The 13,683-nt window shown below is 36.4% G+C and overlaps 1 protein-coding gene across 1 annotated transcript in view; it reads left to right on the top strand.

Moving 5' to 3' along the window:
• The window catches only part of LOC139117472 (uncharacterized), a 316,985-nt gene that overhangs the window by 14,483 nt on the left and 288,819 nt on the right, over nt 1-13,683 (top strand). The window lies entirely within an intron of this gene.

Genomic DNA, 13,683 nt, shown 5'->3' with positions numbered 1-13,683 from the left:
AAAACATGAATAGATGGCAAATTTTACACCATCCTATCTAATGTTAAAGGGGAAGTTCACCAAGGATGATTTTTACATATGTGCTAGCTCTGTGGTCACTTACCCCGGAAAAGCTATTTTCACCATTTATAACTCGCGCGATTTTTTACAAAAACCTATAGAAATAGTACAGGAAGTTGCCCATGTAATTTGAATCATGGGAAAAAAGCGTCAAGCTTGGAGCTTGCATAATGTGATATGGAAGGGACCATTTTCTCATAGGTATGGCATTGTCCACTCACCCATGCTTAAACCAGGCTGTGCGTATTTACTTAACTTTTGTTTATACTGAGTATCCTTGCATAAACGATGATTCACTCATAATAAACTGTCCACTGTCAGATTTTGTGTTGCTGTTTACTACTATGTTACTGTGAGTGGACAATATGGGGGCCATACCCGTCCGTAGATGGTCCCATCCATATCACATTATGCAAGTTCCATGTTTGGAGCTTTTTTCCCATGATTCAAATGACATGGGCAACTTCCTGTACTATTTCTATCGGTTTTGTAAAAACTCTTGCGAGTTATAAATGGTGAAAATAGTTTTTCCTGGGTAAATGATCACAGAGCTACAACATATGTAAAAATCATCCTTGGTGAACTTCACCTTTAATAATAATTTTAAAACATTTATTCATTTTATTGCATTTCATGACTTTTTATTTTGTAAAAATCTAAATCGTATGAATGCCATTGAATTCGTAACAACAAGCAGACCTTGTAAGATACCTGTCACACCTTGACGATTTGGCCAATGTATGCTGACTTTGCTGATTTGGGCGTGTACATAGCGTATACATAACGTACTCATAGGTTAAAAATACTTTTTGGGTACGCTAGACAATTATCTTGACGCATTTCGACTTATGAGTAACTTACAAGTAACGTGTGTAAACGAGTGTCAACTAGCGCATAAACTACCTACAACTTATGGCCCACGGGACGTATGAGCCATACGTCGAAAAGTTTTGTGCATATACAAACGCTTTCGACGACCTCTCCGTACTACGACGTATACCAGCGTGCTTCAGCGTGCTGTTGTTAGTATATTGTACAAAACTTACCCATACCTTGTAAGAAGTACGCCCGGCGTATTTGCCAATTTTTTTCATACGCTGGTATACGCTGGCTAAATCGTCGAGGTGTGACAGGGCCAAAACAGGGGACAGAAGCCGTAACTGTTTAAACTTTTAGTCGCTATTTCTATTCAATGTACCAACTACAGTTTCTTGTTATCAATCTACAGAATGTGAAAACACACAATATTCAACTTGTCAACATAGTCTGTACATGTTTTAGTATTGTCGATGACTGAAATAGAGTCACTACTGAAATTCATTTTGCCAATGATACACATGCATAGTACACATACACAGGCTGTGATTGAAAGCTGAATGCTGAATATTTCAAAATGATACTGTCAATTATACGAATTGCATTGCACAATAATTGTACAAAAACTTCCATTTGAAATCAGTTATCAGAAAGCCTTAAATTATCTTAAAACTTACCAAAAATACCACTAGAAATCCATAACATTGTTTCGAAAAGTGTACAGAAGAGCTCAAAATAATATTTAAATACCTATGAAATCTCAAGGACAGCTAGTATTCCCAAGGACCCCGGATGATGACCTTCGGTCATCCATTGCAACAACCATTGGTCGCAGCATCACCAGCAGTTTTTATTTGTTTAGCCTGTCAATAAAATAATTAATGAAAGATCTGTAAAAGGGTTTAAATCAGAGATTACAGTTTCTACACAGAGCAAAAATACTGAAAAAAAACATCAATATTTTCGTTTAATAATGTAGACTTCATATATACATGTTTGACCATATAATATTGGGGGAATCTGAACATTTTTTATCATAAAGAGGGATGAGGTTTGAGATCTTTTGAGAGTACTTACGGAGATCTAAAACGAACAAAGTTTCCTTGTGATTCCTCTAGCGCCCCCACCCCACAACGCACGCATACCCAACAATGCAACCTTAATAAGTTTGAACACATCACAATGAACTGATGGGAGGAGTACAGCACGAAACAGTTACTGTATTTCATTTGCCAACAGATCATTGATATTTGGTAATATATCAACAGTTACAGCTACCTTTCAATGAAAATAATTGTTTGTACACTGGTTTGACAGCTACACATATTTGTAGAGCGATATTCTATGCTGGCGTTATTTGCTTCCAGTACCATATTTGTCAATACCCAAAACAAAAGTTATTAAAGCCCGAATAGCTGTAAATCAGTAATGAAAGGATCTCAAAATATCCCGAGTTTTCCAAGAGTTTTCTTTGAATAAGACCCATTAAAGACTGAAAAAGTGTACAATACTATCATAAGTGCCGAAAATTACATGTAAATTCAAATATTTAACATCATTTTAGATTTCTCGCCATTTTCAAAAACTAGTCATATGACAGAGAAAATAAAGATTACAACAGCAAAATGTTAGCCATCGTGTATTGTGCATTCAAATAAATGGCTTCATGCTTGTTTCTGGTTGCAGCACCGTGTGTACGTGCAGGAAATACTGTTTTTTGTACTCGTCCGTAACGGCGCCATTTTATGAGTGCGGCACCCGTTTATTGTTCAGCATGTTAAAACCTGTACGCATGGTCCGAATCAGCGAGCAGTGATACTTCTATACATGTCCTTCAGTCAGAACATTTACACGAACCAACTTTGGTTTGAAAATAAAATCATGAAAATAATGCATAATATTTCCAGCTATAATAGAAATAACGGACGACGCGCTGACCATTAACGTTTATATATGGGCAAGGGCGAGCCTCGCCCGTTAATTTGGCTTTCCTCTCGCCCGCGCCCATAAATAAACGTTAATGGTCAGCGCGGAGTCTGTTATTTCAATTATATTATCAACGAACCCCGAAAAACCGTCAAACTTTACGAAAATTTCCCATGCGAACGACAACGGGGCCCCAGAACCTGTCAGTGAGTAGTGCGCGCGCTGCAAAAATTTTGCAAATCCGGAGATTTTTTTGGAAAAAAGCGTCTAAACTTGGCCCACAAATGCTCCATTTTATTTTGTGTTTGATTATGATCTTTGTACAAATAACAATTTTCGTTTTAGCCGTAAAGTTACTATGTTTACGATATTATTCATATTCACGGGCATGAAAACAAACCATTACTGTGTATTTGTGGGCAGTCACGTGGTTCAGCTCGACCAATTAAAACGCAATGGACAGGGCATGGTAATATAATGGGGCTTTAAAGGTCTGGTGAAATGGTCCCGTTCGTGTGACTGAATATCTTCCAGGGGGGCAATACTATTACACTCGCAACAGAATTGCAACCTAAAAGTACGCGCGAGTGTTAATTTTTTTGATATTTCTGTGCACGGCTTTCATCAGGTCATTTTGCGACACTCAGGTCACGCCCTCAGCTGGGATCATGGTTGGCCATCTGTGACGTCACAGGTGTGTTCATTTACATCGAATAGCGGTCCAACGCCGCCTTATCTCTACCCGGTATCCGCTAACAAAACAGCCTGAGCAGTGTTCGCGCTGCCCATTCGCCACGTTCGCCAATGCGAATCGAAATCCGAAGTGGCGAAAAAAATCGATCCTAATTCGCCACAGAGGCGAAAGTGATTTTTGTTTAAAAAATATGGCAAAATAAAGAAAAAACGTGACTTTTTTTAGTCTTTTGTTGATCTGCGCTTCTCTCTCGGCGATTCGCAAAAACTGTATCTACTTCCGTATTATTGCGTTCTTTCCGTCGTACGTATTTGCAATGAAGCCAAGTCTCGCGAGAGACTTGACGTCATTTAGTCTAGTGTACAGCATGCATAAATGGCTCTCGCGAGAATTGAAACTTAGGCACACGCAATCGAGTCCTCGCGATAAATTTGACGTCATTTTGTCTAGTGTACAGCAGGCATGGGAACGCTCGATTGCGAGAATTGAAACTTTTGCTATACATAGCAGACATACGCATTTAAATCAAGGCCACAAGGTTCGGTGTTGCAGTTGATTTGCATTGCGGTGTAGATGCTTCCATGTTGCGGTCGATTTGCATGGCGGTCCTCGTGGTCCGGTATTCCCCGTTGTTCTTCATTTTTATCGCCGTCCCAACGACGCGTTCCGTGTTGCTGTCGATTGGAGGACTCAACCTCCATGATTTGTATCGCGATCTCTACGTTCCGTATTGTTTATCGTTTTAATGGTAGTCTCAACATTCAGTGTTGGTGTTTATGCAGTTGGTTTGCATCGCGGTCCCAACCTTCTGTGTAGCGAGTAGCGAGGCAGGCTCAGCCGATCGTAAGAAGAGACAAGCACATTACGGTTCAAACACTCAACACTTGACGGGAACTTGAAAAAGTTTACAGTTGAGCCGTTCACGTTCTTGCCGCTGTCACAGCCACCAAAAGAACAACGTCTTCCCATAGTGAAGGAGGACACTGTCCTGATCATGTAAGCGGAAATCCTAGAAGTTACCCCACGCGGGGAGCTTACGGAGGTGTGAAATACTTTACTTCCCGTTATGAGATACGGCGTCGGGCAAACTTCGGAAAGCCGAAAAAAGTCGACTGGAGAGGCTCGGGGACACGCCCACATTGCATTTTTCTTTTGCCATATTTCATAATCACGCGCGCTAAACGAAAAAAGAAATGAATGTGACTGTTTTATAGACCATCAACTGTATTTTTGTGATTTTGCAACATGGGCATTTCACCAGACCTTTAAGGTCACTTTGGTTGACCTTCACTACGTATTGTCGTCTGCAAAACCACACACAAAATCAACAAGCAATATATAGCTTTGTTGCATATTTGCAACGATTTCAGGGCCAGAGCCAGGATATCGGTCAAGTTTCTTTATTTCAAGTCGTACACGATGTATGATATATCATGCAATGCACACAGTGTGTCGTTCGTGTTATGTTTACTCAATGTCAAATTATCGCTGTCCTTTAAATCAGGCAGTCGATTTCAATAAAAGGGCAGCGAGACATATTAACACAACAACGCATTCTCACTCAATAGTTTTGTACACTGTATGACACGCAATGCGAATAGTTTAGATTGGAACGTTGGGGATCCCATTATAAAAAATTGAAAGTTTCGAAATCCAAAATGCATTAACGATGAACACGATTGGAACTAATTTGGGATATATAATTGGATTTTCATATTTTTCAAATTCTCAAAAGTGTTAGGTGCCCTATAGCTGAATGTTGCAATATTGCAAATGACTTGTAAAACAAGTGTGTAACTCAAAGAGAAAAGCAGATGAGATTACATTTGTAGGTTAAATCGACATAACTTCACCATCCGATTATCCCAAATTAGTTCCAATCGTGTTGATAGATAACTCACATGAATGTAATTGATTAGAATAGGGTGGTTACAAGTGTAAAGGAAATTTAATTTGGGAATTTCACCAAAAGTCTTACACGGTTTATTCACTATACATGGGAGTCTATGAGATAATTATGAACATTTTTTTTCCAATGTAAAACTTGTAACATTTGTGTATTCACAATGTTAGATAATTGACATAGATGTACTTGATTAGAGCATGGTAGTTACAAGTACAAAAGAATGTACGTCTTCTCAAGGGACACTTTTTACTCACTCAAATATCTGTGGAACACTGCTGAAATCGGAATTATATTCTATGTGGACGTTGTTTACGTATGGAAAACAAATTGTAGTTAGGGTTTCGGAAACGAAATTTGGATATACCTTAGGTGAGTTTTATGTGTGATCTTACGGAGGTTTCCTGTGGTAATCGATAGCCCTTGTTATCGGGAAAAGTCTAAAGACTTGTTCTGTTTCTCGGCTGCGATGATACGTTCTGGTAAACTACACTGGGCTTTTACACTTCCGTATATTTTACACCATTGTGTGATATCACTTTAGAGCTTTAAAATGGCAATGCAATATTATTTGCTCCGACTATCCAGTCAATGCTACTGACATATAGCACCTGCGCTCTGACCTTCGACCTGCAGACCAAGACAAAGCTATTTAATTTCCACCTGAACAGGTAAGTTCTTTACAGATCATTTTTAGAATTTCCAAGCTTAAGCTTTCTTCAGTTGTCGTAATAACACTGGACATTTACACAACATGCTTAGTTGACAGGTTTGAACTCTTCGCATTTCGGCGTTATGACAGGGATAGAACAAGAAACTGTATTTTGACAACATGACATTTATACTGCAAAAGACGTCATAATTTATGGTCAATAATCAATGGGAACAATGGCATATACTCTAGCTCGACAGTTACATGCAACATTGTAAACCGCTATACATCGCGGTGTCGTTTAGTAATATCTCCGTATATGAGACAGGATTATAACACTGACAATAATATATGGAGTTCACCTTACTCTTCCCATTTTACGTTATTTTCTTCCGATAAACCAGAGACTTCAGTTTATAAAACAACATGTTAGCAATACGTTTAGCGTACTAAGCTGTATGGTATGTTTGGCACAATTTCAAGGCCAAAACCAAGATATTGGCCACAAATGTTTATCTAGAGGCAGAAGCGATGTTTTATATATCATTCAAAGCAAACGTTGTATCATTTGTGTTATGTTTACACATCGTCAACATTTCTACTTTACGTTGTTACACGCTCGACATTATTACAACCTTTGAAAAAAAACAGATAAGTACATTGTCCGGTTCAAATTACGGTAACAAGCTATTTTGTGTTATTGTGCAAATCCGCTCGATAAAAATCGACGATACATTAAAATGTTGACGACATGTTTATTTACATTAGAACGTCAACAGACATTATGATTTTACCTAGTCCAACTTCATGTCAATAAGGTATGTCTATGTATTATGCCACGGTAAAATAGGCGCGTCATTTCCATTGAACTTAATAGGGTACGTATTGTTTTTACTAGATTTACATATGGATACATGTTCTCGTCAACATGTTTTGTATCGTAAGTTTCTGTGATACGGTTGTATTTTTCTCCGTTATTTTTTCTGAGTCTTATGTCAAAAACCTTGTGTGGTATCACTGGTTGACGAGTTATTATGACACTTTCTTAGTATGTAATTATCAGTGTCTAGAACTGCTGTTCCACTTCAATTATCTAATGCTTTGATCGGTACCTTGCCATTTTTAGCTCACGTGTGTAAACACGTGGGCTATTGTCATAGCAATGTCTGTCTGTCTGTCCGTGTGTGTGTGTGTTAGTGTGTGTGTGTGTGTGTGTGTGTGTCTGTCTGTCTGTTTACACGATAACTCAAAAACGCCTGAATGGATTCATATCAGATTTGGTAGAGAGGTACAATATGCTACTTGCAAGAACTGATTAGATTTTGGTTAGTGTGGCTTGCATATTAATGAAGTTATGCAATATTGTTTTTTTCCGTACAATGGTTTCCCTATGGAGACGGTATAGACAATGTAGACATATATCAAGAAATACTGCACAAAATTTCATGAAACTTTTCACAGATGACAATCTCAGAACATTATGATGATGCTGTGAGTGTCATGTCAATTACCTTCTCATTTGCATATTTAATGAACTTTTGTTATTAGTGAGATAACTCTGAAATTACTGCACCAAACTTGATGATACTTGCAACAAATATTGATCTGATATATATCTAATTATACTTAGAAGCATTGGGCAGTGTCAAGTTAATAAATAGGTCATTTGCATATTTTATGAAGTTTTGTAATTAGTCATATAACTCCGATATAACTTCACCAAATGTGATGAAATCTGCTGCAGATACTGATCCGACAGATATCTAATAGTGGTATAGAGCATTTACTTGTGTGAAGTTAATTAAGGGTTTATTTGCATATTTAATGAACTTTGTAATTAGTGATATTACTCCAAAATTACAACGTTAAATTTGATGAAACTTGCTACAGATGTTGATCTGATAAATATCCAATTGTACTGAGAAGCACTGAACAGTGTCAAGTTAATAATTAGCTCATTTGCATATTCCATGAAGTTTTATAATTAGTCATATAACTCCGAAATAACTGCATCAAATGTGATGAAAACTGCTGCATATACTGATCTGACAGATATCTAACTGTGTTGTAAAGCATTAGTAGTGTAAAGTTAATGAAGGGTTCATTTGCATATTTAATAAACCTTGTAATTAGGTATATAGCTCTGAAATTACGGCACCAAATTTTGTAAAACGTGCTACAGATATTGATTAGATAAATATTTAATTTTGCTATGAATCATTGAACAGTGTCAAGTTAATATAGGGATTATTTGCATATTTAATGAACTTTGTAATTAGTGACACTACTCTAAAATTACTGCATTAAATTAAATAAAATGTGCTACAAATGTTGATCTGATGGATATCTAATTGTCCCATGAAGCATTGAGCAGTGTCAAGTTAATTAACAGCTCATTTGCATATTAAATAAAGTTTTGTAATTAGTGATTAAAATCTGAGAGTACTGTGCGATGTTGAAAAAAACCTGCTTCATTTAGTGACAACATATATCTTATTGTTCTGTGAAGCGTACTACTATTAATGAACCTGTTGTAAAACACGTGAGCATATTCAGTTCATATCTGGTCTGATAGTGTTCTCAAAGTATTCTATTCTGTGTTTCGGAAAGGAAACCTAGTTTCAGGAAAGTATGCAATAACATTACACTAGTCTTATTAAAGTTATAATTTACTCAGGGCGTTGATAAACAACTGATCACATATGCAAATTCAAGTTTATTACAGTTATGGTTGTGTTTTATTACATTTATGGTTAATTTGTTTATTACATTTCTGGTTGTTTTATTACAATTGTGGTTGATATTACATTTGTGGAGATTATTACATTTGTGGAGGTTACAAACGTATGTGTATGACAACCAAAAATAAGGGGCAATGATTTCGTTATCATATCACATGACTGCCGTTGCACATCACGATAAAATTCCATTTTTCAGAGTGTGTTGATGAAAAGCATTAAACTCTTACAAACATTACGAGCGACGTATTGCAAAACGCGTTGAATACCTGCGTCCAAATGTAAGTACAAATGATAGCGAAAGGGCTCTGAAAAATACATCCTTTCCACGCATGGGTGTGACTAAAGCAAGCTTTCCTGTCCGATTTCACGGTTGCCACGAATTTATCAAAAATATCTTATGCAAAGAGCAGAACAGAACAGAAAACAAGGTATTTGAAACCATTGCGATATTCTGTATTTAAATAGCTACTGTGGAATAGCATTTCGATTAAAATACATGTACGAAAGTACACGATATATTTGCCACGCCGACGACAACTAGTTCTGGTTTTATCATTTCGGAATTTTCGGAATTCAAACGGACATCCTGAAAAGTTTACAATAATTGCATGCCGTTGGGTGAAATAACAAAAACCCCACGGTTGGGATCAGCCTTCCTCTTCGCCCGTTTAAAAATAGTCGATCAAAAAGTAATTCTCTCTCTCTTTCTCTCTAGTTTTCTCTCTCTCTCTCTCTCTCTCTCTCTCTCTCTCTCTCTCTCTCTCTCTCTCTCTCTCTCTCTCTCTCTCTCTCTCTCTCTCTCTCTCTGAAATTTATCAAGGCAGCACCGACCATTTTTCGATTGATAAGACTAATGAAAACATTTGTAAAATGAACCATACTTCTGTGACATAAAGCAACTTACCCGCTACGAGAAGAAATGTACCCATGGCAACATTGCTTGCATCCGAAAATTTAAAGTGTTTCTCAGCCATCGACTCCTCCAGGTCAAGACTCATCTTTTCAAATTCTTTCTTCCCGGACCGTCAATGACAGTGTCTCAAGTGATGTAATCAGCTACCGTTGAAGATTAGTCAAACTGAACCATCAGGTAGTTCAGCACAAGTTAACATGAACTGACGTCACTTAATGAAATAAAGGGTGAAAAGTCAAATTGACGACTCCCGTTTCTTATTGCCTATTAACATCTGCCACCTGCCTCCCTTGAAATTTGTTTCCTTTGTATTATATTTTCTTTCTGTACAACAAATTTCTGATTATTTTCTAAATTTACAGTCCATTTTATACTTTGCAAATCAACATAACATTCTACTTTGTACTGCTTTTGCAGCATCTCACGCTATACGGCTTTCAAGCTGTAATTGCGATACAGTGTAGTTGTATTTTAAACACATTAAGTCACACACAGGGAAACACATATGTATGTATAAAACATTCATTAATTTATTTATTTATCAACTTATTTATTTATTTATTTATTGAAGACAGTTTAGTAAAAAAAAATAATTCCTCCGGTCACATCTTAATAAGAATTGCATAAAACTATACTGTTACACACTGTATTCTCTTGAAACTAAAGAACAGCCCATTCATTTCATATGCTGTAAGAAAGCGAATCAAATACTTCGTATTTCCATCTTTACCAATTGTACATACGGAGTCATACGGGTATATGTTGTAATCGTTTTTGATTGTTGAGGCCATAGTTATCAAAGCTATAACGTCATGAAAAAGATAGATAGGCAATGGATGTGTTCACATGGTGTGAAGTATTGTAAACGAGGCAGATGCAATATTGCCTCAATTTGCACAGAAATTGGTATGCAATGAAATGGACGTTTGATCTTTTTTATTTTTTTATTTTTTTTATTTATTTATTAATGTAGATTTTATTACCAAATTAAAAGGCCAAACACAGCCTTCCTTTACAATATTATTTCATTACAATATGATTGTAAATCTACATTAACATAGAAAACAAAAAAGCACACAGAAGGGAGACAACAGCGAGGCACAATAACTAACGTCAACAAAAGTTGGAGGTAATCGGTGGAAAATGAAAGAATTAAAGAAGCATTAATACACTTGGTGAACTTCAATCTGTCAGAAAATGTTTTCATTTTAGTTCAAATGATTCTATACGGTGAAGCCTTGTAGCGATAATTTTTTCGAATAACATTGTCTTTTTAATACACTCCTGGAAGACATGAATGGATGGCTTCAAATTGGAGAATCTTACTGTATAAATGTGGTATTTTGCTATCAACACTATATGATTTAAAACTATGTTGCTTCCTTTTGGTAAAAAGCCCAAGATGATATGTTTGCATGAACAATTTTTCACTTCGATATTTTATCTTTCAGATACTTTTGGAAAACAAGCCAGCAAGTCTTTACCTCTTACACTCCCAGAACATATGCTCCATGGTTTCCTCTACTCCGCAGTGTTAACATGATGAATCAGTTTTTACACGGAGTTGTTTTAGGAAAACGTTTGTTGCCAAGATTCTGTGAAGTATTTTAACTGGAATGTTCTTAGCTTCTCTTCTACTGTCGTTTTATAAATAAAATTCCGATAGGGTTTCATATCAATGTTGTGTGCATAATCTTGATTTGAAAAATATATATGTGATCTCGGGGGTTGGGCAACTTGATCTCTGAAAAAATTATAAAATTGTCGCATCGTCTGTTTTCCTTGAAGCATATGTTGTACATGTCTATGTGAGTTTTCCTCTATTGTCTTTACGTTTCCTTCGCTTTTCAATAAATTTTCCACTTCGAGCACTGCATGAAAACCCAATAATTCAGATGAATTCACATTAATGAGTTGCCTGTATTATAGTATAATACACTTGAATTCACATGAATCCACATGAATACAGGCTTGCTGAATACAAAAAATGGATTATTGACTGTATTCATCTGTATATGCACTCTTCAGCTAAAATACAGGCAATAATCCATGTTAATACAGTAAGTATTATAGGGTTTTTATGCAGTGGAGGGTATTTCAGATAGAATTCTATAGTACAATAAAAAAATCTTGCCCAACATTATATTTTTCTGTAAAGTTTTGCCAAGAAAGTAGTTTTTTTACGTTAAGAAAATCACCTACATATTTCACGTGTTTTGAGCCACTTTTCATTATACAAGGATTTCTATTACTCAATATATTTCGATTGTTCCAAATTATTTCTGACGCAACTTCTTCGGGAGTTTCTGGACTTGAACGGAATTCATTGAAATATTGTAGCATATTACAGTAAAAGGGTGGAAGTTGTACATGGAGTTTCTTTACATCAAATTACGTTTTAAAAGAAATTCTAAACCTCCAGCCTTTTTGAAATAAAAGGCCGGTATGAGGGTCCATGAGGATTTACTTTGTAGCAGTTGCTGTAGGGGTGACAACTTGAGGGCTTTGTTCATTAAGGTTGCATCTATCATTTTCTGGCCTCCCATATCAAGTTCTCCAATTAATGTACTATTTCGAATGTGATGTCTCTTTTTGTTCCATAAAAAGTTAAAAAGGATTGCACTCAGTTCTTGAACCACACACTTAGGGACTGAAATGGATTTCATAATGTGAATAAACTTGGAAATACCAAAACATTTTGTTAAAGTGACTCGCCCTCTTATGGTCAAATTTCTTGATTTCCATATATCAAGTTTATCCTTAAGGTTTCGTAAATTATTCCAAAAATTTAATTTATCACATTCACTTTTATTTCTTCCTATATAAATTCCTAAAAATTTAATTGGAGTTTGGTTTCTTTGAAGGGAGGTGGTAGGTCACCTGAGAATTTCCAGAGCCGTTGGAAGAGCCAAGAAATAGCAGTTCTGTTTTATTCAAATTTATGTCTAAGCCGGAAATTTGTGTGAATGCATTTATTAAACTTATACTATTCTGGATGGATCGTAGATTTCCTAGCAGTAGAGTAGTATCTTCGGCGAAACCAGAAATCTTTTTCTCATAGTTATTTGGAAGAGATAAGCCTGTAATGTCAGTTGACTTTCTTGCACCTTTTGCTAATAATTCGAATGAAATTATAAATAAGGCCGTGGACAAGGAGCATCCTTGTCTAACTCAGTGGAAAATCCATTGTTTATGACACAGCTTTGAACTTCATTATTGATTGTTGGGGCCATAGTTATCAAAGCTATAACGTCATGAAAAAGATAGATAGGCAATGGATGTGTTCACATGGTGTGAAGTATTGTAAACGAGGCAGATGCAATATTGCCTCAATTTGCACAGAAATTGGTGTGCACATAAAAGACGTTTGATCTTTAAAAACATCAAAAGGGTCTCAATTCACGCATATATTTCAAAGAACGGCTATTTCCTCAATGGCAATCAAGAGCGTGTCAGCATCTTGAAAATTATCAACCCGGTCTTATTTACATGGCATTGATACACTTACGTTGAAACAGACGCATAGACACACATATATGTACTCGAAATACATTTAAACAAATACATACACGCTTGCCATCGTACACCAATATATCATATACATTACCAAACAACTTGAAGATAATGGATCTAACGACATGGAACAAATCATCCTAACGGTTTCAGATTATGAACCAGCAGCAACTAATATGGTACCAATCTTCATACTGACCTCGTTTTTGTTTACTTGTTTTCGACGAACAACTGAGCGATTACTTGTCCACTACATCCGGGACACATCCTTCACGACACAAATAACAAGAATGTAAGACTACCATACGATTATAATCCAAACGACTGGAAAGTTGTTGCTTTTGAGGCAGATCCAATACAAATTGAAACACTGAAGAAACTACAGAGTCAGTTGAAGTTTGAACTTCATGCAGAAACAGCACTTTGGGTGAATGATGGAGGGATTACCCTGTACCCGGACAGACA

The sequence above is a fragment of the Ptychodera flava genome, chromosome 2 (genome assembly GCF_041260155.1).
Source record: "Ptychodera flava strain L36383 chromosome 2, AS_Pfla_20210202, whole genome shotgun sequence".
Classification (NCBI taxonomy): Eukaryota; Metazoa; Hemichordata; class Enteropneusta; family Ptychoderidae; genus Ptychodera; species Ptychodera flava.
The sequence above is the reverse complement of the archived record's forward strand: the minus strand, read 5'-3'. Positions and strand labels throughout refer to the sequence as shown.